Source organism: Chionomys nivalis, chromosome 26, assembly GCF_950005125.1.
Source record: "Chionomys nivalis chromosome 26, mChiNiv1.1, whole genome shotgun sequence".
Taxonomy (NCBI): domain Eukaryota; kingdom Metazoa; phylum Chordata; class Mammalia; order Rodentia; family Cricetidae; genus Chionomys; species Chionomys nivalis.
The window spans coordinates 39,281,177-39,304,379 of NC_080111.1; positions in this window are offsets into that span (position 1 = coordinate 39,281,177).

Below are 23,203 nucleotides of genomic sequence, written 5' to 3' on the forward strand. Positions count from 1 at the left end.
TATCTTTCAAAGTAAAGCTTGTACTGAGAAAATAAAACCTGATCTCAGTTCTAATAGTGCTTTCACACGTAGCAAACAACTGCTTGTCTTGACAAAGAAACGCATGTGCGTTTCTTACTAAAGCTTTCGTGAAATTAATAAACTTTCAAAAGTAAGGGATTATCTTTCAAAGTAAAGCTTGTACTGAGGAAATTAAACCTGATCTCAGTTCTAACAGTGCTTTCACACGTAGCAAACAACTGCTTGTCTTTACAAAGAAACGCATGAGCGTTTCTTACTAAAACTTTCGTGAAATTAATAAACTGTCACAAGAAAGCAATTATCTTTCAAAGTAAAGCTTGTACTGAGAAAAGCAATACTGATCTCAGTTCCTACAGTGCTTTCCCACGTAGCAAACAACTGCTTGTCTTGACAAAGAAACGCATGTGCGTTTCTTACTAAAGCGTTCGTGAAATTAATAAACTTTCAAAAGAACGTGATTATCTTTCAAAGTAAAGCTTGTCCTGATAAAATTAAACCTGATCTCAGTTCTAACAGTGCTTTCACACGTAGCAAACAACTGCTTGTCTTTACAAAGAAACGCATGAGCGTTTCTTACTAAAGCTTTCGTGAAATTAATAAACTTTCAAAAGAACGCGATTATCTTTCAAAGTAAAGCTTGTCCTGAAAAAATTAAACCTGATCTCAGTTCTAACAGTGCTTTCACACGTAGCAAACCACTGCTTGTCTTTACAAAGAAACGCATGAGCGTTTCTTACTAAAGCTTTCGTAAAATTAATAAACTTTCAAAAGAACGCGATTATCTTTCAAAGTAAAGCTTGTACTGAGAAAATTAAACCTGATCTCAGTTCTAACAGTGCTTTCACACGTAGCAAACTACTGCTTGTCTTTACAAAGAAACGCATGTGCGTTTCTTACTAAAGCTTTCGTGAAATTAATAAACTTTCAAAAGAACGCGATTATCTTTCAAAGTAAAGCTTGTACTGAGGAAATTAAACCTGATCTCAGTTCTAACAGTGCTTTCACACCTAGCAAACAACTGCTTGTCTTTACAAAGAAACGCATGTGCGTTTCTTACTAAAGCTTTCGTGAAATTAATAAACTTTCAAAAGGAAGCGATTATCTTTCAAAGTCAAGCTTGTACTGAGAAAAGCAACACTGATCTCAGTTCCTACAGTGCTTTCCCACGTAGCAAACAACTGCTTGTCTTTACAAAGAAACGCATGAGCGTTTCTTACTGAAGCTTTCGTGAAATTAATAAACTTTCAAAAGAACGCGATTAAATTTCAAAGTAAAGCTTGTACTGAGAATCTGATCTCAGTTCTAACAGTGCTTTTACACGGAGCAAACAACTGCTTGTCTTTACAAAGAAATGCATGAGCGTTTCTTACTAAAGCTTTCGTGAAATTAATAAACTTACAAAAGAACGCGATTATCTTTCAAAGTAAAGCTTGTACTGAGGAAATTAAACCTGATCTCAGTTCTAACAGTGCTTTCACACGTAGCAAACAACTGCTTGTCTTTACAAAGAAACGCATGAGCGTTTCTTACTAAAGCTTTCGTGAAATTAATAAACTTTCAAAAGAACGCGATTATCTTTCAAAGTAAAGCTTGTACTGAGAAAAGCAACACTGATCTCAGTTCTTACAGTGCTTTCCCACGTAGCAAACAACTGCTTGTCTTTACAAAGAAACGCATGAGCGTTTCTTACTGAAGCTTTCGTGAAATTAATAAACTTTCAAAAGAACGCGATTATCTTTCAAAGTAAAGCTTGTACTGAGAAAATTAAACCTGATCTCAGTTCTAACAGTGCTTTCCCATGTAGCAAACAACTGCTTGTCTTTACACAGAAACGCATGTGCGTTTCTTACTAAAGCTTTCGTGAAATAAACTTTCAAAAGAACGCGATTATCTTTCAAAGTAAAGCTTGTACTGAGGAAATTAAACCTGATCTCAGTTCTAACAGTGCTTTCACACCTAGCAAACAACTGCTTGTCTTTACAAAGAAACGCATGTGCGTTTCTTACTAAAGCTTTCGTGAAATTAATAAACTTCCAAAGAACGCGATTATCTTTCAAAGTAAAGCTTGTACTGAGAAAAGCAACACTGATCTCAGTTCCTACAGTGCTTTCCCACGTAGCAAACAACTGCTTGTCTTTACAAAGAAACTCATGAGCGTTTCTCACTGAAGCTTTCGTGAAATTAATAAACTTTCAAAAGAACGCGATTAAATTTCAAAGTAAAGATTGTACTGAGAAACTGATCTCAGTTCCAACAGTGCTTTCACACGTAGCAAACAACTGCTTGTCTTTACAAAAAAACGCATGAGCCTTTCTTACTAAAGCTTTCGTAAAATTAATAAACTTTCAAAAGAACGCGATTAAATTTCAAAGTAAAGCTTGTACTGAGAAAAGCAACACTGATCTCAGTTCTAACAGTGCTTTCACACGGAGCAAACAACTGCTTGTCTTTACAAAGAAACGCATGTTTCTTTCTAAAGCTTTCGTGAAATTAATAAACTTTCAAAAGAACGCGATTATCTTTCAAAGTAAAGCTTGTACTGAGGAAATTAAACCTGATCACAGTTCTAACAGTGCTTTCACATGTAGCAAACAACTGCTTGTCTTTACAAAGAAACGCATGTGCGTTTCTTACTAAAGCTTTCGTGAAATTAATAAACTTTCAAAAGAACGCGATTATCTTTCAAAGTAAAGCTTGTACTGAGAAAAGAAACACTGATCTCAGTTCTAACAGTGCTTTCCCATGTAGCAAACAACTGCTTGTCTTTACAAAGAAACGCATGAGCGTTTCTTACTGAAGCTTTCGTGAAATTAATAAACTTTCAAAAGAACGCGATTAATTTCAAAGTAAAGCTTGTACTGAGAAACTGATCTCAGTTCTAACAGTGCTTTCACACGGAGGAAACAACTGCTTGTCTTTACAAAGAAATGCATGAGTGTTTCTTACTTAAGCTTTCGTGAAATTAATAAACTTACAAAAGAACGCGATTATCTTTCAAAGTAAAGCTTGTACTGAGAAAATTAAACCTGATCTCAGTTCTCACAGTGCTTTCACACGTAGCAAACAACTGCTTGTCTTGACAAAGAAACGCATGTGCGTTTCTTACTAAAGCTTTCGTGAAATTAATAAACTTTCAAAAGAACGCGATTAAATTTCAAAGTAAAGCTTGTACTGAGAAAAGCAACACTGATCTCAGTTCTAACAGTGCTTGCACATGTAGCAAACAACTGCTTGTCTTTACAAAGAAACGCATGAGCGTTTCTTACTAAAGCTTTCGTGAAATTAATAAACTTTCAAAAGAACGCGATTATCTTTCAAAGTAAAGCTTGTCCTGATAAAATTAAACCTGATCTCAGTTCTAACAGTGCTTTCACACCTAGCAAACAACTGCTTGTCTTTACAAAGAAACGCATGTGCGTTTCTTACTAAAGCTTTCGTGAAATTAATAAACTTTCAAAAGAACGCGATTATCTTTCAAAGTAAAGCTTGTACTGAGAAAAGCAACACTGATCTCAGTTCCTACAGTGCTTTCCCACGTAGCAAACAACTGCTTGTCTTTACAAAGTAACGCATGAGCGTTTCTCTCTGAAGCTTTCGTGAAATTAATAAACTTTCAAAAGAACGCGATTAAATTTCAAAGTAAAGATTGTACTGAGAAACTGATCTCAGTTCCAACAGTGCTTTCACACGTAGCAAACAACTGCTTGTCTTTACAAAGAAACGCATGAGCCTTTCTTACTAAAGCTTTCGTAAAATTAATAAACTTTCAAAAGAACGCGATTAAATTTCAAAGTAAAGCTTGTACTGAGAAAAGCAACACTGATCTCAGTTCTAACAGTGCTTTCACACGGAGCAAACAACTGCTTGTCTTTACAAAGAAATGCATGAGCGTTTCTTACTAAAGCTTTCGTGAAATTAATAAACTTTCATAAGAACGCGATTATCTTTCAAAGTAAAGCTTGTATTGAGGAAATTAAACCTGATCTCAGTTCTAACAGTGCTTTCACACGTAGCAAACAACTGCTTGTCTTTACAAAGAAACGCATGTGCGTTTCTTACTAAAGCTTTCGTGAAATTAATAAACTTTCAAAAGAACGCGATTATCTTTCAAAGTAAAGCTTGTACTGAGAAAAGCAACACTGATCTCAGTTCTAACAGTGCTTTCACACGTAGCAAACAACTGCTTGTCTTTACAAAGAAACGCATGTTTCTTACTAAAGCTTTCGTGAAATTAATAAACTTTCAAAAGAACGCGATTATCGTTCAAAGTAAAGCTTTTACTGAGTAAATTAAACCTGATCTCAGTTCTAACAGTGCTTTCACACGTAGCAAACAACTGCTTCGCTTTACAAAGAAACGCATGTGCGTTCCTTACTAAAGCTTTCGTGAAATTAATAAACTTTCAAAAGAACGCGATTATCTTTCAAAGTAAAGCTTGTACTGAGAAAAGCAACACTGATCTCAGTTCTAACACTGTTTTCACACGTAGCAAACAACTGCTTGTCTTTACAAAGAAATGCATGAGTGTTTCTTACTAAAGCTTTCGTGAAATTAATAAACTTACAAAAGAACGCGATTATCGTTCAAAGTAAAGCTTGTACTGAGGAAATTAAACCTGATCTCAGTTCTAACAGTGCTTTCACACGTAGCAAACAACTGCTTGTCTTTCAAAGAAACGCATGTGCGTTTCTTACTAAAGCTTTCGTGAAATTAATAAACTTTCAAAAGAACGCGATTATCTTTCAAAGTAAAGCTTGTACTGAGAAAATTAAACCTGATCTCAGTTCTAACAGTGCTTTCCCACGTAGCAAACAACTGCTTGTCTTGACAAAGAAACGCATGAGCGTTTCTTACTAAAGCTTTCGTGAAATTAATAAACTTTCAAAAGAACGCGATTATCTTTCAAAGTAAAGCTTGTACTGAGAAAATAAAACCTGATCTCAGTTCTAATAGTGCTTTCACACGTAGCAAACAACTGCTTGTCTTGACAAAGAAACGCATGTGCGTTTCTTACTAAAGCTTTCGTGAAATTAATAAACTTTCAAAAGTAAGGGATTATCTTTCAAAGTAAAGCTTGTACTGAGGAAATTAAACCTGATCTCAGTTCTAACAGTGCTTTCACACGTAGCAAACAACTGCTTGTCTTTACAAAGAAACGCATGAGCGTTTCTTACTAAAACTTTCGTGAAATTAATAAACTGTCACAAGAAAGCAATTATCTTTCAAAGTAAAGCTTGTACTGAGAAAAGCAATACTGATCTCAGTTCCTACAGTGCTTTCCCACGTAGCAAACAACTGCTTGTCTTGACAAAGAAACGCATGTGCGTTTCTTACTAAAGCGTTCGTGAAATTAATAAACTTTCAAAAGAACGTGATTATCTTTCAAAGTAAAGCTTGTCCTGATAAAATTAAACCTGATCTCAGTTCTAACAGTGCTTTCACACGTAGCAAACAACTGCTTGTCTTTACAAAGAAACGCATGAGCGTTTCTTACTAAAGCTTTCGTGAAATTAATAAACTTTCAAAAGAACGCGATTATCTTTCAAAGTAAAGCTTGTCCTGAAAAAATTAAACCTGATCTCAGTTCTAACAGTGCTTTCACACGTAGCAAACCACTGCTTGTCTTTACAAAGAAACGCATGAGCGTTTCTTACTAAAGCTTTCGTAAAATTAATAAACTTTCAAAAGAACGCGATTATCTTTCAAAGTAAAGCTTGTACTGAGAAAATTAAACCTGATCTCAGTTCTAACAGTGCTTTCACACGTAGCAAACTACTGCTTGTCTTTACAAAGAAACGCATGTGCGTTTCTTACTAAAGCTTTCGTGAAATTAATAAACTTTCAAAAGAACGCGATTATCTTTCAAAGTAAAGCTTGTACTGAGGAAATTAAACCTGATCTCAGTTCTAACAGTGCTTTCACACCTAGCAAACAACTGCTTGTCTTTACAAAGAAACGCATGTGCGTTTCTTACTAAAGCTTTCGTGAAATTAATAAACTTTCAAAAGGAAGCGATTATCTTTCAAAGTCAAGCTTGTACTGAGAAAAGCAACACTGATCTCAGTTCCTACAGTGCTTTCCCACGTAGCAAACAACTGCTTGTCTTTACAAAGAAACGCATGAGCGTTTCTTACTGAAGCTTTCGTGAAATTAATAAACTTTCAAAAGAACGCGATTAAATTTCAAAGTAAAGCTTGTACTGAGAATCTGATCTCAGTTCTAACAGTGCTTTTACACGGAGCAAACAACTGCTTGTCTTTACAAAGAAATGCATGAGCGTTTCTTACTAAAGCTTTCGTGAAATTAATAAACTTACAAAAGAACGCGATTATCTTTCAAAGTAAAGCTTGTACTGAGGAAATTAAACCTGATCTCAGTTCTAACAGTGCTTTCACACGTAGCAAACAACTGCTTGTCTTTACAAAGAAACGCATGAGCGTTTCTTACTAAAGCTTTCGTGAAATTAATAAACTTTCAAAAGAACGCGATTATCTTTCAAAGTAAAGCTTGTACTGAGAAAAGCAACACTGATCTCAGTTCTTACAGTGCTTTCCCACGTAGCAAACAACTGCTTGTCTTTACAAAGAAACGCATGAGCGTTTCTTACTGAAGCTTTCGTGAAATTAATAAACTTTCAAAAGAACGCGATTATCTTTCAAAGTAAAGCTTGTACTGAGAAAATTAAACCTGATCTCAGTTCTAACAGTGCTTTCCCATGTAGCAAACAACTGCTTGTCTTTACACAGAAACGCATGTGCGTTTCTTACTAAAGCTTTCGTGAAATAAACTTTCAAAAGAACGCGATTATCTTTCAAAGTAAAGCTTGTACTGAGGAAATTAAACCTGATCTCAGTTCTAACAGTGCTTTCACACCTAGCAAACAACTGCTTGTCTTTACAAAGAAACGCATGTGCGTTTCTTACTAAAGCTTTCGTGAAATTAATAAACTTCCAAAGAACGCGATTATCTTTCAAAGTAAAGCTTGTACTGAGAAAAGCAACACTGATCTCAGTTCCTACAGTGCTTTCCCACGTAGCAAACAACTGCTTGTCTTTACAAAGAAACTCATGAGCGTTTCTCACTGAAGCTTTCGTGAAATTAATAAACTTTCAAAAGAACGCGATTAAATTTCAAAGTAAAGATTGTACTGAGAAACTGATCTCAGTTCCAACAGTGCTTTCACACGTAGCAAACAACTGCTTGTCTTTACAAAAAAACGCATGAGCCTTTCTTACTAAAGCTTTCGTAAAATTAATAAACTTTCAAAAGAACGCGATTAAATTTCAAAGTAAAGCTTGTACTGAGAAAAGCAACACTGATCTCAGTTCTAACAGTGCTTTCACACGGAGCAAACAACTGCTTGTCTTTACAAAGAAACGCATGTTTCTTTCTAAAGCTTTCGTGAAATTAATAAACTTTCAAAAGAACGCGATTATCTTTCAAAGTAAAGCTTGTACTGAGGAAATTAAACCTGATCACAGTTCTAACAGTGCTTTCACATGTAGCAAACAACTGCTTGTCTTTACAAAGAAACGCATGTGCGTTTCTTACTAAAGCTTTCGTGAAATTAATAAACTTTCAAAAGAACGCGATTATCTTTCAAAGTAAAGCTTGTACTGAGAAAAGAAACACTGATCTCAGTTCTAACAGTGCTTTCCCATGTAGCAAACAACTGCTTGTCTTTACAAAGAAACGCATGAGCGTTTCTTACTGAAGCTTTCGTGAAATTAATAAACTTTCAAAAGAACGCGATTAATTTCAAAGTAAAGCTTGTACTGAGAAACTGATCTCAGTTCTAACAGTGCTTTCACACGGAGGAAACAACTGCTTGTCTTTACAAAGAAATGCATGAGTGTTTCTTACTTAAGCTTTCGTGAAATTAATAAACTTACAAAAGAACGCGATTATCTTTCAAAGTAAAGCTTGTACTGAGAAAATTAAACCTGATCTCAGTTCTCACAGTGCTTTCACACGTAGCAAACAACTGCTTGTCTTGACAAAGAAACGCATGTGCGTTTCTTACTAAAGCTTTCGTGAAATTAATAAACTTTCAAAAGAACGCGATTAAATTTCAAAGTAAAGCTTGTACTGAGAAAAGCAACACTGATCTCAGTTCTAACAGTGCTTGCACATGTAGCAAACAACTGCTTGTCTTTACAAAGAAACGCATGAGCGTTTCTTATTAAAGCTTTCGTGAAATTAATAAACTTTCAAAAGAACGCGATTATCTTTCAAAGTAAAGCTTGTCCTGATAAAATTAAACCTGATCTCAGTTCTAACAGTGCTTTCACACCTAGCAAACAACTGCTTGTCTTTACAAAGAAACGCATGTGCGTTTCTTACTAAAGCTTTCGTGAAATTAATAAACTTTCAAAAGAACGCGATTATCTTTCAAAGTAAAGCTTGTACTGAGAAAAGCAACACTGATCTCAGTTCCTACAGTGCTTTCCCACGTAGCAAACCACTGCTTGTCTTTACAAAGTAACGCATGAGCGTTTCTCTCTGAAGCTTTCGTGAAATTAATAAACTTTCAAAAGAACGCGATTAAATTTCAAAGTAAAGATTGTACTGAGAAACTGATCTCAGTTCCAACAGTGCTTTCACACGTAGCAAACAACTGCTTGTCTTTACAAAGAAACGCATGAGCCTTTCTTACTAAAGCTTTCGTAAAATTAATAAACTTTCAAAAGAACGCGATTAAATTTCAAAGTAAAGCTTGTACTGAGAAAAGCAACACTGATCTCAGTTCTAACAGTGCTTTCACACGGAGCAAACAACTGCTTGTCTTTACAAAGAAATGCATGAGCGTTTCTTACTAAAGCTTTCGTGAAATTAATAAACTTTCATAAGAACGCGATTATCTTTCAAAGTAAAGCTTGTATTGAGGAAATTAAACCTGATCTCAGTTCTAACAGTGCTTTCACACGTAGCAAACAACTGCTTGTCTTTACAAAGAAACGCATGTGCGTTTCTTACTAAAGCTTTCGTGAAATTAATAAACTTTCAAAAGAACGCGATTATCTTTCAAAGTAAAGCTTGTACTGAGAAAAGCAACACTGATCTCAGTTCTAACAGTGCTTTCACAAGTAGCAAACAACTGCTTGTCTTTACAAAGAAACGCATGTTTCTTACTAAAGCTTTCGTGAAATTAATAAACTTTCAAAAGAACGCGATTATCGTTCAAAGTAAAGCTTTTACTGAGTAAATTAAACCTGATCTCAGTTCTAACAGTGCTTTCACACGTAGCAAACAACTGCTTCGCTTTACAAAGAAACGCATGTGCGTTCCTTACTAAAGCTTTCGTGAAATTAATAAACTTTCAAAAGAACGCGATTATCTTTCAAAGTAAAGCTTGTACTGAGAAAAGCAACACTGATCTCAGTTCTAACAGTGCTTTCACACGTAGCAAACAACTGCTTGTCTTTACAAAGAAACGCATGTTTCTTACTAAAGCTTTCGTGAAATTAATAAACTTTCAAAAGAACGCGATTATCGTTCAAAGTAAAGCTTTTACTGAGTAAATTAAACCTGATCTCAGTTCTAACAGTGCTTTCACACGTAGCAAACAACTGCTTCGCTTTACAAAGAAACGCATGTGCGTTCCTTACTAAAGCTTTCGTGAAATTAATAAACTTTCAAAAGAACGCGATTATCTTTCAAAGTAAAGCTTGTACTGAGAAAAGCAACACTGATATCAGTTCCTACAGTGCTTTCCCACGTAGCAAACAACTGCTTGTCTTTACAAAGAAACGCATGAGCGTTTCTTACTGAAGCTTTCGTGAAATTAATAAACTTTCAAAAGAACGCGATTAAATTTCAAAGTAAAGCTTGTACTGAGAAAAGCAACACTGATCTCAGTTCTAACCGTGCTTTCACACGTAGCAAACAACTGCTTGTGTTTACAAAGAAACGCATGAGCGTTTCTTACTAAAGCTTTCGTGAAAAAACTTTCAAAAGAACGCGATTATCTTTCAAAGTAAAGCTTGTACTGAGAAAATTAAACCTGATCTCAGTTCTAACAGTGCTTTCCCACATAGCAAACAACTGCTTTTCTTGACAAAGAAACGCATGAGCGTTTCTTTCTAAAGCTTTCGTGAATTAATAAACTTTCAAAAGAACGCGATTATCTTTCAAAGTAAAGCTTGTACTGAGAAAATAAAACCTGATCTCAGTTCTAACAGTGCTTTCACACGTAGAAAACAACTGCTTGTCTTGACAAAGAAACGCATGTGCGTTTCTTACTAAAGCTTTCGTGAAATTAATAAACTTTCAAAAGAACGCGATTATCTTTCAAAGTAAAGCTTGTACTGAGGAAATTAAACCTGATCTCAGTTCTAACAGTGCTTTCACACGTAGCAAACAACTGCTTGTGTTTACAAAGAAACGCATGAGCGTTTCTTACTAAAGCTTTCGTGAAATTAATAAACTTTCAAAAGAACGCGATTATCTTTCAAAGTAAAGCTTGTACTGAGAAAAGCAACAATGATCTCAGTTCTAACACTGTTTTCACACGTAGCAAACAACTGCTTGTATTTACAAAGAAATGCATGAGTGTTTCTTACTAAAGCTTTCGTGAAATTAATAAACTTACAAAAGAACGCGATTTTCGTTCAAAGTAAAGCTTGTACTGAGGAAATTAAACCTGATCTCAGTTCTAACAGTGCTTTCACACGTAGCAAACAACTGCTTGGCTTTACAAAGAAACGCATGTGCGTTTCTTACTAAAGCTGTCGTGAAATTAATAAACTTTCAAAAGAACGCGATTATCTTTCAAAGTAAAGCTTGTACTGAGAAAAGCAACACTGATCTCAGTTCTAACAGTGCTTTCACACGTAGCAAACAACTGCTTGTCTTTACAAAGAAACGTATGAGTGTTTCTTACTAAAGCTTTCGTGAAATTAATAAACTTTCAAAAGAATGCGATTAAATTTCAAAGTAAACCTTGTACTGAGAAAAGCAACACTGATCTCGGTTCTAACAGTGCTTTCACACGTAGCAAACAACTGCTTGTGTTTACAAAGAAACGCATGAGCGTTTCTTACTAAAGCTTTCGTGAAATTAATAAACTTTCAAAAGAACGCGATTATCTTTCAAAATAAAGCTTGTACTGAGAAAAGCAACACTGATCTCAGTTCTAACAGTGCTTTCCCACGTAGCAAACAACTGCTTGTCTTTACAAAGAAACGCATGAGCGTTTCTTACTAAAGCTTTCGTGAAATTAATAAACTTTCAAAAGAACGCGATTATCTTTCAAAGTAAAGCTTGTACTGAGAAAATTAAACCTGATCTCAGTTCTAACAGTGCTTTCCCACGTAGCAAACAACTGCTTGTCTTGACAAAGAAACGCATGAGCGTTTCTTTCTAAAGCTTTCGTGAAATTAATAAACTTTCAAAAGAACGCGATTATCTTTCAAAGTAAAGCTTGTACTGAGAAAATAAAACCTGATCTCAGTTCTAACAGTGCTTTCATACGTAGCAAACAACTGCTTGTCTTGACAAAGAAACGCATGTGCGTTTCTTACTAAAGCTTTCGTGAAATTAATAAACTTTCAAAAGAACGCGATTATCTTTCAAAGTAAAGCTTGTACGGAGGAAATTAAACCTGATCTCAGTTCTAACAGTGCTTTCACACGTAGCAAACAACTGCTTGTCTTTACAAAGAAACGCATGTGCTTTTCTTACTAAAGCTTTCGTGAAATTAATAAACTTTCAAAAGAACGCGATTATATTTCAAAGTAAAGCTTGTACTGAGAAAAGCAACACTGATCTCAGTTCTAACAGTGCTTTCACACGTAGCAAACAACTGCTTGTCTTTACAAAGAAACGCATGAGCGTTTCTTACTAAAGCTTTCGTAAAATTAATAAACTTTCAAAAGAACGCCATTATCTTTCAAAGTAAAGCTTGTACTGAGAAAAGCAACACTGATCTCAGTTCTAACAGTGCTTAAACACGTAGCAAACAACTGCTTGTCTTTACAAAGAAACGCATGTGCGTTTCTTACTAAAGCGTTCGTGAAATTAATAAACTTTCAAAAGAACGTGATTATCTTTCAAAGTAAAGCTTGTCCTGATAAAATTAAACCTGATCTCAGTTCTAACAACAACTGCTTGTCTTTACAAAGAAACGCATGTGCGTTTCTTACTAAAGCGTTCGTGAAATTAATAAACTTTCAAAAGAACGTGATTATCTTTCAAAGTAAAGCTTGTCCTGATAAAATTAAACCTGATCTCAGTTCTAACAGTGCTTTCACACGTAGCAAACAACTGCTTGTCTTTACAAAGAAACGCATGAGCGTTTCTTACTAAAGCTTTCGTGAAATTAATAAACTTTCAAAAGAACGCGATTATCTTTCAAAGTAAAGCTTGTCCTGAAAAAATTAAACCTGATCTCAGTTCTAACAGTGCTTTCACACGTAGCAAACCACTGCTTGTCTTTACAAAGAAACGCATGAGCGTTTCTTACTAAAGCTTTCGTAAAATTAATAAACTTTCAAAAGAACGCGATTATCTTTCAAAGTAAAGCTTGTACTGAGAAAATTAAACCTGATCTCAGTTCTAACAGTGCTTTCACACGTAGCAAACTACTGCTTGTCTTTACAAAGAAACGCATGTGCGTTTCTTACTAAAGCTTTCGTGAAATTAATAAACTTTCAAAAGAACGCGATTATCTTTCAAAGTAAAGCTTGTACTGAGGAAATTAAACCTGATCTCAGTTCTAACAGTGCTTTCACACCTAGCAAACAACTGCTTGTCTTTACAAAGAAACGCATGTGCGTTTCTTACTAAAGCTTTCGTGAAATTAATAAACTTTCAAAAGGAAGCGATTATCTTTCAAAGTCAAGCTTGTACTGAGAAAAGCAACACTGATCTCAGTTCCTACAGTGCTTTCCCACGTAGCAAACAACTGCTTGTCTTTACAAAGAAACGCATGAGCGTTTCTTACTGAAGCTTTCGTGAAATTAATAAACTTTCAAAAGAACGCGATTAAATTTCAAAGTAAAGCTTGTACTGAGAATCTGATCTCAGTTCTAACAGTGCTTTTACACGGAGCAAACAACTGCTTGTCTTTACAAAGAAATGCATGAGCGTTTCTTACTAAAGCTTTCGTGAAATTAATAAACTTACAAAAGAACGCGATTATCTTTCAAAGTAAAGCTTGTACTGAGGAAATTAAACTTGATCTCAGTTCTAACAGTGCTTTCACACGTAGCAAACAACTGCTTGTCTTTACAAAGAAACGCATGAGCGTTTCTTACTAAAGCTTTCGTGAAATTAATAAACTTTCAAAAGAACGCGATTATCTTTCAAAGCAAAGCTTGTACTGAGAAAAGCAACACTGATCTCAGTTCTAACAGTGCTTTCACACGTAGCAAACAACTGCTTGTCTTTACAAAGAAACGCATGAGCGTTTTTTACTAAAGCTTTCGTGAAATTAATAAACTTTCAAAAGAACGCGATTAAATTTCAAAGTAAAATTTGTACTGATAAAAGCAACACTGATCTCAGTTCTAACAGTGCTTTCACACGTAGCAAACAACTGCTTGTGTTTAAAAAGAAACGCATGAGCGTTTCTTACTAAAGCTTTCGTGAAATTAATAAACTTTCAAAAGAACGCGATTATCTTTCAAAGTAAAGCTTGTACTGAGAAAAGCAACACTGATCTCAGTTCTAACACTGTTTTCACACATAGCAAACAACTGCTTGTCTTTACAAAGAAATGCATGAGTGTTTCTTACTAAAGCTTTCGTGAAATTAATAAACTTACAAAAGAACGCGATTATCGTTCAAAGTAAAGCTTGTACTGAGGAAATTAAACCTGATCTCAGTTCTAACAGTGCTTTCACACGTAGCAAACAACTGCTTGTCTTTCAAAGAAACGCATGTGCGTTTCTTACTAAAGCTTTCGTGAAATAAACTTTCAAAAGAACGCGATTATCTTTCAAAGTAAAGCTTGTACTGAGAAAAGCAACACTGATCTCAGTTCTAACAATGCTTTCACACGTAGCAAACAACTGCTTATCTTTACAAAGAAACGCATGTGCGTTTCTTACTAAAGCTTTCGTGAAATTAATAAACTTTCAAAAGAACGCGAGTATCTTTCAAATTAAAACTTGTACTGAGAAAAGCAACACTGATCTCAGTTCTAACAGTGCTTTCACACGTAGCAAACAACTGCTTGTCTTTACAAAGAAACGCATGAGCGTTTCTTACTAAAGCTTTCGTGAAATTAATAAACTTTCAAAAGAACGCGATTATCTTTCAAAGTAAAGCTTGTACTGAGAAAATTAAACCTGATCTCAGTTCTAACAGTGCTTTCCCACGTAGCAAACAACTGCTTGTCTTGACAAAGAAACGCATGAGCGTTTCTTACTAAAGCTTTCGTGAAATTAATAAAATTTCAAAAGAACGCGATTATCTTTCAAAGTAAAGCTTGTACTGAGAAAATAAAACCTGATCTCAGTTCTAATAGTGCTTTCACACGTAGCAAACAACTGCTTGTCTTGACAAAGAAACGCATGTGCGTTTCTTACTAAAGCTTTCGTGAAATTAATAAACTTTCAAAAGTAAGGGATTATCTTTCAAAGTAAAGCTTGTACTGAGGAAATTAAACCTGATCTCAGTTCTAACAGTGCTTTCACACGTAGCAAACAACTGCTTGTCTTTACAAAGAAACGCATGAGCGTTTCTTACTAAAACTTTCGTGAAATTAATAAACTTTCACAAGAAAGCAATTATCTTTCAAAGTAAAGCTTGTACTGAGAAAAGCAACACTGATCTCAGTTCCTACAGTGCTTTCCCACGTAGCAAACAACTGCTTGTCTTTACAAAGAAACGCATGTGCGTTTCTTACTAAAGCGTTCGTGAAATTAATAAACTTTCAAAAGAACGTGATTATCTTTCAAAGTAAAGCTTGTACTGATAAAATTAAACCTGATCTCAGTTCTAACAGTGCTTTCACACGTAGCAAACAACTGCTTGTCTTTACAAAGAAACGCATGAGCGTTTCTTACTAAAGCTTTCGTGAAATTAATAAACTTTCAAAAGAACGCGATTATCTTTCAAAGTAAAGCTTGTCCTGAAAAAATTAAACCTGATCTCAGTTCTAACAGTGCTTTCACACGTAGCAAACTACTGCTTGTCTTTACAAAGAAACGCATGTGCGTTTCTTACTAAAGCTTTCGTGAAATTAATAAACTTTCAAAAGAACGCGATTATCTTTCAAAGTAAAGCTTGTACTGAGGAAATTAAACCTGATCTCAGTTCTAACAGTGCTTTCACACCTAGCAAACAACTGCTTGTCTTTACAAAGAAACGCATGTGCGTTTCTTACTAAAGCTTTCGTGAAATTAATAAACTTTCAAAAGGAAGCGATTATCTTTCAAAGTCAAGCTTGTACTGAGAAAAGCAACACTGATCTCAGTTCCTACAGTGCTTTCCCACGTAGCAAACAACTGCTTGTCTTTACAAAGAAACGCATGAGCGTTTCTTACTGAAGCTTTCGTGAAATTAATAAACTTTCAAAAGAACGCGATTATCTTTCAAAGTAAAGCTTGTACTGATAAAATTAAACCTGATCTCAGTTCTAACAGTGCTTTTACACGGAGCAAACAACTGCTTGTCTTTACAAAGAAATGCATGAGCGTTTCTTACTAAAGCTTTCGTGAAATTAATAAACTTACAAAAGAACGCGATTATCTTTCAAAGTAAAGCTTGTACTGAGGAAATTAAACCTGATCTCAGTTCTAACAGTGCTTTCACACGTAGCAAACAACTGCTTGTCTTTACAAAGAAACGCATGAGCGTTTCTTACTAAAGCTTTCGTGAAATTAATAAACTTTCAAAAGAACGCGATTATCTTTCAAAGCAAAGCTTGTACTGAGAAAAGCAACACTGATCTCAGTTCTAACAGTGCTTTCACACGTAGCAAACAACTGCTTGTCTTTACAAAGAAACGCATGAGCGTTTTTTACTAAAGCTTTCGTGAAATTAATAAACTTTCAAAAGAACGCGATTAAATTTCAAAGTAAAATTTGTACTGAGAAAAGCAACACTGATCTCAGTTCTAACAGTGCTTTCACACATAGCAAACAACTGCTTGTGTTTAAAAAGAAACGCATGAGCGTTTCTTACTAAAGCTTTCGTGAAATTAATAAACTTTCAAAAGAACGCGATTATCTTTCAAAGTAAAGCTTGTACTGAGAAAAGCAACACTGATCTCAGTTCTAACACTGTTTTCACACGTAGCAAACAACTGCTTGTCTTTACAAAGAAATGCATGAGTGTTTCTTACTAAAGCTTTCGTGAAATTAATAAACTTACAAAAGAACGCGATTATCGTTCAAAGTAAAGCTTGTACTGAGGAAATTAAACCTGATCTCAGTTCTAACAGTGCTTTCACACGTAGCAAACAACTGCTTGTCTTTCAAAGAAACGCATGTGCGTTTCTTACTAAAGCTTTCGTGAAATAAACTTTCAAAAGAACGCGATTATCTTTCAAAGTAAAGCTTGTACTGAGAAAAGCAACACTGATCTCAGTTCTAACAGTGCTTTCACACGTAGCAAACAACTGCTTATCTTTACAAAGAAACGCATGTGCGTTTCTTACTAAAGCTTTCGTGAAATTAATAAACTTTCAAAAGAACGCCAGTATCTTTCAAATTAAAACTTGTACTGAGAAAAGCAACACTGATCTCAGTTCTAACAGTGCTTTCACACGTAGCAAACAACTGCTTGTCTTTACAAAGAAACGCATGAGCGTTTCTTACTAAAGCTTTCGTGAAATTAATAAACTTTCAAAAGAACGCGATTATCTTTCAAAGTAAAGCTTGTACTGAGAAAATTAAACCTGATCTCAGTTCTAACAGTGCTTTCCCACGTAGCAAACAACTGCTTGTCTTGACAAAGAAACGCATGAGCGTTTCTTACTAAAGCTTTCGTGAAATTAATAAACTTTCAAAAGAACGCGATTATCTTTCAAAGTAAAGCTTGTACTGAGAAAATAAAACCTGATCTCAGTTCTAATAGTGCTTTCACACGTAGCAAACAACTGCTTGTCTTGACAAAGAAACGCATGTGCGTTTCTTACTAAAGCTTTCGTGAAATTAATAAACTTTCAAAAGTAAGGGATTATCTTTCAAAGTAAAGCTTGTACTGAGGAAATTAAACCTGATCTCAGTTCTAACAGTGCTTTCACACGTAGCAAACAACTGCTTGTCTTTACAAAGAAACGCATGAGCGTTTCTTACTAAAACTTTCGTGAAATTAATAAACTTTCACAAGAAAGCAATTATCTTTCAAAGTAAAGCTTGTACTGAGAAAAGCAACACTGATCTCAGTTCCTACAGTGCTTTCCCACGTAGCAAACAACTGCTTGTCTTGACAAAGAAACGCATGTGCGTTTCTTACTAAAGCGTTCGTGAAATTAATAAACTTTCAAAAGAACGTGATTATCTTTCAAAGTAAAGCTTGTCCTGATAAAATTAAACCTGATCTCAGTTCTAACAGTGCTTTCACACGTAGCAAACAACTGCTTGTCTTTACAAAGAAACGCATGAGCGTTTCTTACTAAAGCTTTCGTGAAATTAATAAACTTTCAAAAGAACGCGATTATCTTTCAAAGTAAAGCTTGTCCTGAAAAAATTAAACCTGATCTCAGTTCTAACAGTGCTTTCACACGTAGCAAACTACTGCTTGTCTTTACAAAGAAACGCATGTGCGTTTCTTACTAAAGCTTTCGTGAAATTAATAAACTTTCAAAAGAACGCGATTATCTTTCAAAGTAAAGCTTGTACTGAGGAAATTAAACCTGATCTCAGTTCTAACAGTGCTTTCACACCTAGCAAACAACTGCTTGTCTTTACAAAGAAACGCATGTGCGTTTCTTACTAAAGCTTTCGTGAAATTAATAAACTTTCAAAAGGAAGCGATTATCTTTCAAAGTCAAGCTTGTACTGAGAAAAGCAACACTGATCTCAGTTCCTACAGTGCTTTCCCACGTAGCAAACAACTGCTTGTCTTTACAAAGAAACGCATGAGCGTTTCTTACTGAAGCTTTCGTGAAATTAATAAACTTTCAAAAGAACGCGATTATCTTTCAAAGTAAAGCTTGTACTGATAAAATTAAACCTGATCTCAGTTCTAACAGTGCTTTTACACGGAGCAAACAACTGCTTGTCTTTACAAAGAAATGCATGAGCGTTTCTTACTAAAGCTTTCGTGAAATTAATAAACTTACAAAAGAACGCGATTATCTTTCAAAGTAAAGCTTGTACTGAGGAAATTAAACCTGATCTCAGTTCTAACAGTGCTTTCACACGTAGCAAACAACTGCTTGTCTTTACAAAGAAACGCATGAGCGTTTCTTACTAAAGCTTTCGTGAAATTAATAAACTTTCAAAAGAACGCGATTATCTTTCAAAGCAAAGCTTGTACTGAGAAAAGCAACACTGATCTCAGTTCTAACAGTGCTTTCACACGTAGCAAACAACTGCTTGTCTTTACAAAGAAACGCATGAGCGTTTTTTACTAAAGCTTTCGTGAAATTAATAAACTTTCAAAAGAACGCGATTAAATTTCAAAGTAAAATTTGTACTGAGAAAAGCAACACTGATCTCAGTTCTAACAGTGCTTTCACACATAGCAAACAACTGCTTGTGTTTAAAAAGAAACGCATGAGCGTTTCTTACTAAAGCTTTCGTGAAATTAATAAACTTTCAAAAGAACGCGATTATCTTTCAAAGTAAAGCTTGTACTGAGAAAAGCAACACTGATCTCAGTTCTAACACTGTTTTCACACGTAGCAAACAACTGCTTGTCTTTACAAAGAAATGCATGAGTGTTTCTTACTAAAGCTTTCGTGAAATTAATAAACTTACAAAAGAACGCGATTATCGTTCAAAGTAAAGCTTGTACTGAGGAAATTAAACCTGATCTCAGTTCTAACAGTGCTTTCACACGTAGCAAACAACTGCTTGTCTTTCAAAGAAACGCATGTGCGTTTCTTACTAAAGCTTTCGTGAAATAAACTTTCAAAAGAACGCGATTATCTTTCAAAGTAAAGCTTGTACTGAGAAAAGCAACACTGATCTCAGTTCTAACAGTGCTTTCACACGTAGCAAACAACTGCTTATCTTTACAAAGAAACGCATGTGCGTTTCTTACTAAAGCTTTCGTGAAATTAATAAACTTTCAAAAGAACGCCAGTATCTTTCAAATTAAAACTTGTACTGAGAAAAGCAACACTGATCTCAGTTCTAACAGTGCTTTCACACGTAGCAAACAACTGCTTGTCTTTACAAAGAAACGCATGAGCGTTTCTTACTAAAGCTTTCGTGAAATTAATAAACTTTCAAAAGAACGCGATTATCTTTCAAAGTAAAGCTTGTACTGAGAAAATTAAACCTGATCTCAGTTCTAACAGTGCTTTCCCACGTAGCAAACAACTGCTTGTCTTGACAAAGAAACGCATGAGCGTTTCTTACTAAAGCTTTCGTGAAATTAATAAACTTTCAAAAGAACGCGATTATCTTTCAAAGTAAAGCTTGTACTGAGAAAATAAAACCTGATCTCAGTTCTAATAGTGCTTTCACACGTAGCAAACAACTGCTTGTCTTGACAAAGAAACGCATGTGCGTTTCTTACTAAAGCTTTCGTGAAATTAATAAACTTTCAAAAGTAAGAGATTATCTTTCAAAGTAAAGCTTGTACTGAGGAAATTAAACCTGATCTCAGTTCTAACAGTGCTTTCACACGTAGCAAACAACTTCTTGTCTTTACAAAGAAACGCATGAGCGTTTCTTACTAAAACATTCGTGAAATTAATAAACTTTCACAAGAAAGCAATTATCTTTCAAAGTAAAGCTTGTACTGAGAAAAGCAACACTGATCTCAGTTCCTACAGTGCTTTCCCACGTAGCAAACAACTGCTTGTCTTTACAAAGAAACGCATGAGCGTTTCTTACTGAAGCTTTCGTGAAATTAATAAACTTTCAAAAGAACGCGATTAAATTTCAAAGTAAAGCTTGTACTGAGAATCTGATCTCAGTTCTAACAGTGCTTTTACACGGAGCAAACAACTGCTTGTCTTTACAAAGAAATGCATGAGCGTTTCTTACTAAAGCTTTCGTGAAATTAATAAACTTACAAAAGAACGCGATTATCTTTCAAAGTAAAGCTTGTACTGAGGAAATTAAACCTGATCTCAGTTCTAACAGTGCTTTCACACGTAGCAAACAACTGCTTGTCTTTACAAAGAAACGCATGAGCGTTTCTTACTAAAGCTTTCGTGAAATTAATAAACTTTCAAAAGAACGCGATTATCTTTCAAAGCAAAGCTTGTACTGAGAAAAGCAACACTGATCTCAGTTCTAACAGTGCTTTCACACGTAGCAAACAACTGCTTGTCTTTACAAAGAAACGCATGAGCGTTTTTTACTAAAGCTTTCGTGAAATTAATAAACTTTCAAAAGAACGCGATTAAATTTCAAAGTAAAATTTGTACTGATAAAAGCAACACTGATCTCAGTTCTAACAGTGCTTTCACACGTAGCAAACAACTGCTTGTGTTTAAAAAGAAACGCATGAGCGTTTCTTACTAAAGCTTTCGTGAAATTAATAAACTTTCAAAAGAACGCGATAATCTTTCAAAGTAAAGCTTGTACTGAGAAAAGCAACACTGATCTCAGTTCTAACACTGTTTTCACACGTAGCAAACAACTGCTTGTCTTTACAAAGAAATGCATGAGTGTTTCTTACTAAAGCTTTCGTGAAATTAATAAACTTACAAAAGAACGCGATTATCGTTCAAAGTAAAGCTTGTACTGAGGAAATTAAACCTGATCTCAGTTCTAACAGTGCTTTCACACGTAGCAAACAACTGCTTGTCTTTCAAAGAAACGCATGTGCGTTTCTTACTAAAGCTTTCGTGAAATTAATAAACTTTCAAAAGAACGCGATTATCTTTCAAAGTAAAGCTTGTACTGAGAAAATTAAACCTGATCTCAGTTCTAACAGTGCTTTCCCACGTAGCAAACAACTGCTTGTCTTGACAAAGAAACGCATGAGCGTTTCTTACTAAAGCTTTCGTGAAATTAATAAACTTTCAAAAGAACGCGATTATCTTTCAAAGTAAAGCTTGTACTGAGAAAATAAAACCTGATCTCAGTTCTAATAGTGCTTTCACACGTAGCAAACAACTGCTTGTCTTGACAAAGAAACGCATGTGCGTTTCTTACTAAAGCTTTCGTGAAATTAATAAACTTTCAAAAGTAAGGGATTATCTTTCAAAGTAAAGCTTGTACTGAGGAAATTAAACCTGATCTCAGTTCTAACAGTGCTTTCACACGTAGCAAACAACTGCTTGTCTTTACAAAGAAACGCATGAGCGTTTCTTACTAAAACTTTCGTGAAATTAATAAACTGTCACAAGAAAGCAATTATCTTTCAAAGTAAAGCTTGTACTGAGAAAAGCAATACTGATCTCAGTTCCTACAGTGCTTTCCCACGTAGCAAACAACTGCTTGTCTTGACAAAGAAACGCATGTGCGTTTCTTACTAAAGCGTTCGTGAAATTAATAAACTTTCAAAAGAACGTGATTATCTTTCAAAGTAAAGCTTGTCCTGATAAAATTAAACCTGATCTCAGTTCTAACAGTGCTTTCACACGTAGCAAACAACTGCTTGTCTTTACAAAGAAACGCATGAGCGTTTCTTACTAAAGCTTTCGTGAAATTAATAAACTTTCAAAAGAACGCGATTATCTTTCAAAGTAAAGCTTGTCCTGAAAAAATTAAACCTGATCTCAGTTCTAACAGTGCTTTCACACGTAGCAAACCACTGCTTGTCTTTACAAAGAAACGCATGAGCGTTTCTTACTAAAGCTTTCGTAAAATTAATAAACTTTCAAAAGAACGCGATTATCGTTCAAAGTAAAGCTTTTACTGAGTAAATTAAACCTGATCTCAGTTCTAACAGTGCTTTCACACGTAGCAAACAACTGCTTCGCTTTACAAAGAAACGCATGTGCGTTCCTTACTAAAGCTTTCGTGAAATTAATAAACTTTCAAAAGAACGCGATTATCTTTCAAAGTAAAGCTTGTACTGAGAAAAGCAACACTGATATCAGTTCCTACAGTGCTTTCCCACGTAGCAAACAACTGCTTGTCTTTACAAAGAAACGCATGAGCGTTTCTTACTGAAGCTTTCGTGAAATTAATAAACTTTCAAAAGAACGCGATTAAATTTCAAAGTAAAGCTTGTACTGAGAAAAGCAACACTGATCTCAGTTCTAACCGTGCTTTCACACGTAGCAAACAACTGCTTGTGTTTACAAAGAAACGCATGAGCGTTTCTTACTAAAGCTTTCGTGAAAAAACTTTCAAAAGAACGCGATTATCTTTCAAAGTAAAGCTTGTACTGAGAAAATTAAACCTGATCTCAGTTCTAACAGTGCTTTCCCACATAGCAAACAACTGCTTTTCTTGACAAAGAAACGCATGAGCGTTTCTTTCTAAAGCTTTCGTGAATTAATAAACTTTCAAAAGAACGCGATTATCTTTCAAAGTAAAGCTTGTACTGAGAAAATAAAACCTGATCTCAGTTCTAACAGTGCTTTCACACGTAGAAAACAACTGCTTGTCTTGACAAAGAAACGCATGTGCGTTTCTTACTAAAGCTTTCGTGAAATTAATAAACTTTCAAAAGAACGCGATTATCTTTCAAAGTAAAGCTTGTACTGAGGAAATTAAACCTGATCTCAGTTCTAACAGTGCTTTCACACGTAGCAAACAACTGCTTGTGTTTACAAAGAAACGCATGAGCGTTTCTTACTAAAGCTTTCGTGAAATTAATAAACTTTCAAAAGAACGCGATTATCTTTCAAAGTAAAGCTTGTACTGAGAAAAGCAACAATGATCTCAGTTCTAACACTGTTTTCACACGTAGCAAACAACTGCTTGTATTTACAAAGAAATGCATGAGTGTTTCTTACTAAAGCTTTCGTGAAATTAATAAACTTACAAAAGAACGCGATTTTCGTTCAAAGTAAAGCTTGTACTGAGGAAATTAAACCTGATCTCAGTTCTAACAGTGCTTTCACACGTAGCAAACAACTGCTTGGCTTTACAAAGAAACGCATGTGCGTTTCTTACTAAAGCTGTCGTGAAATTAATAAACTTTCAAAAGA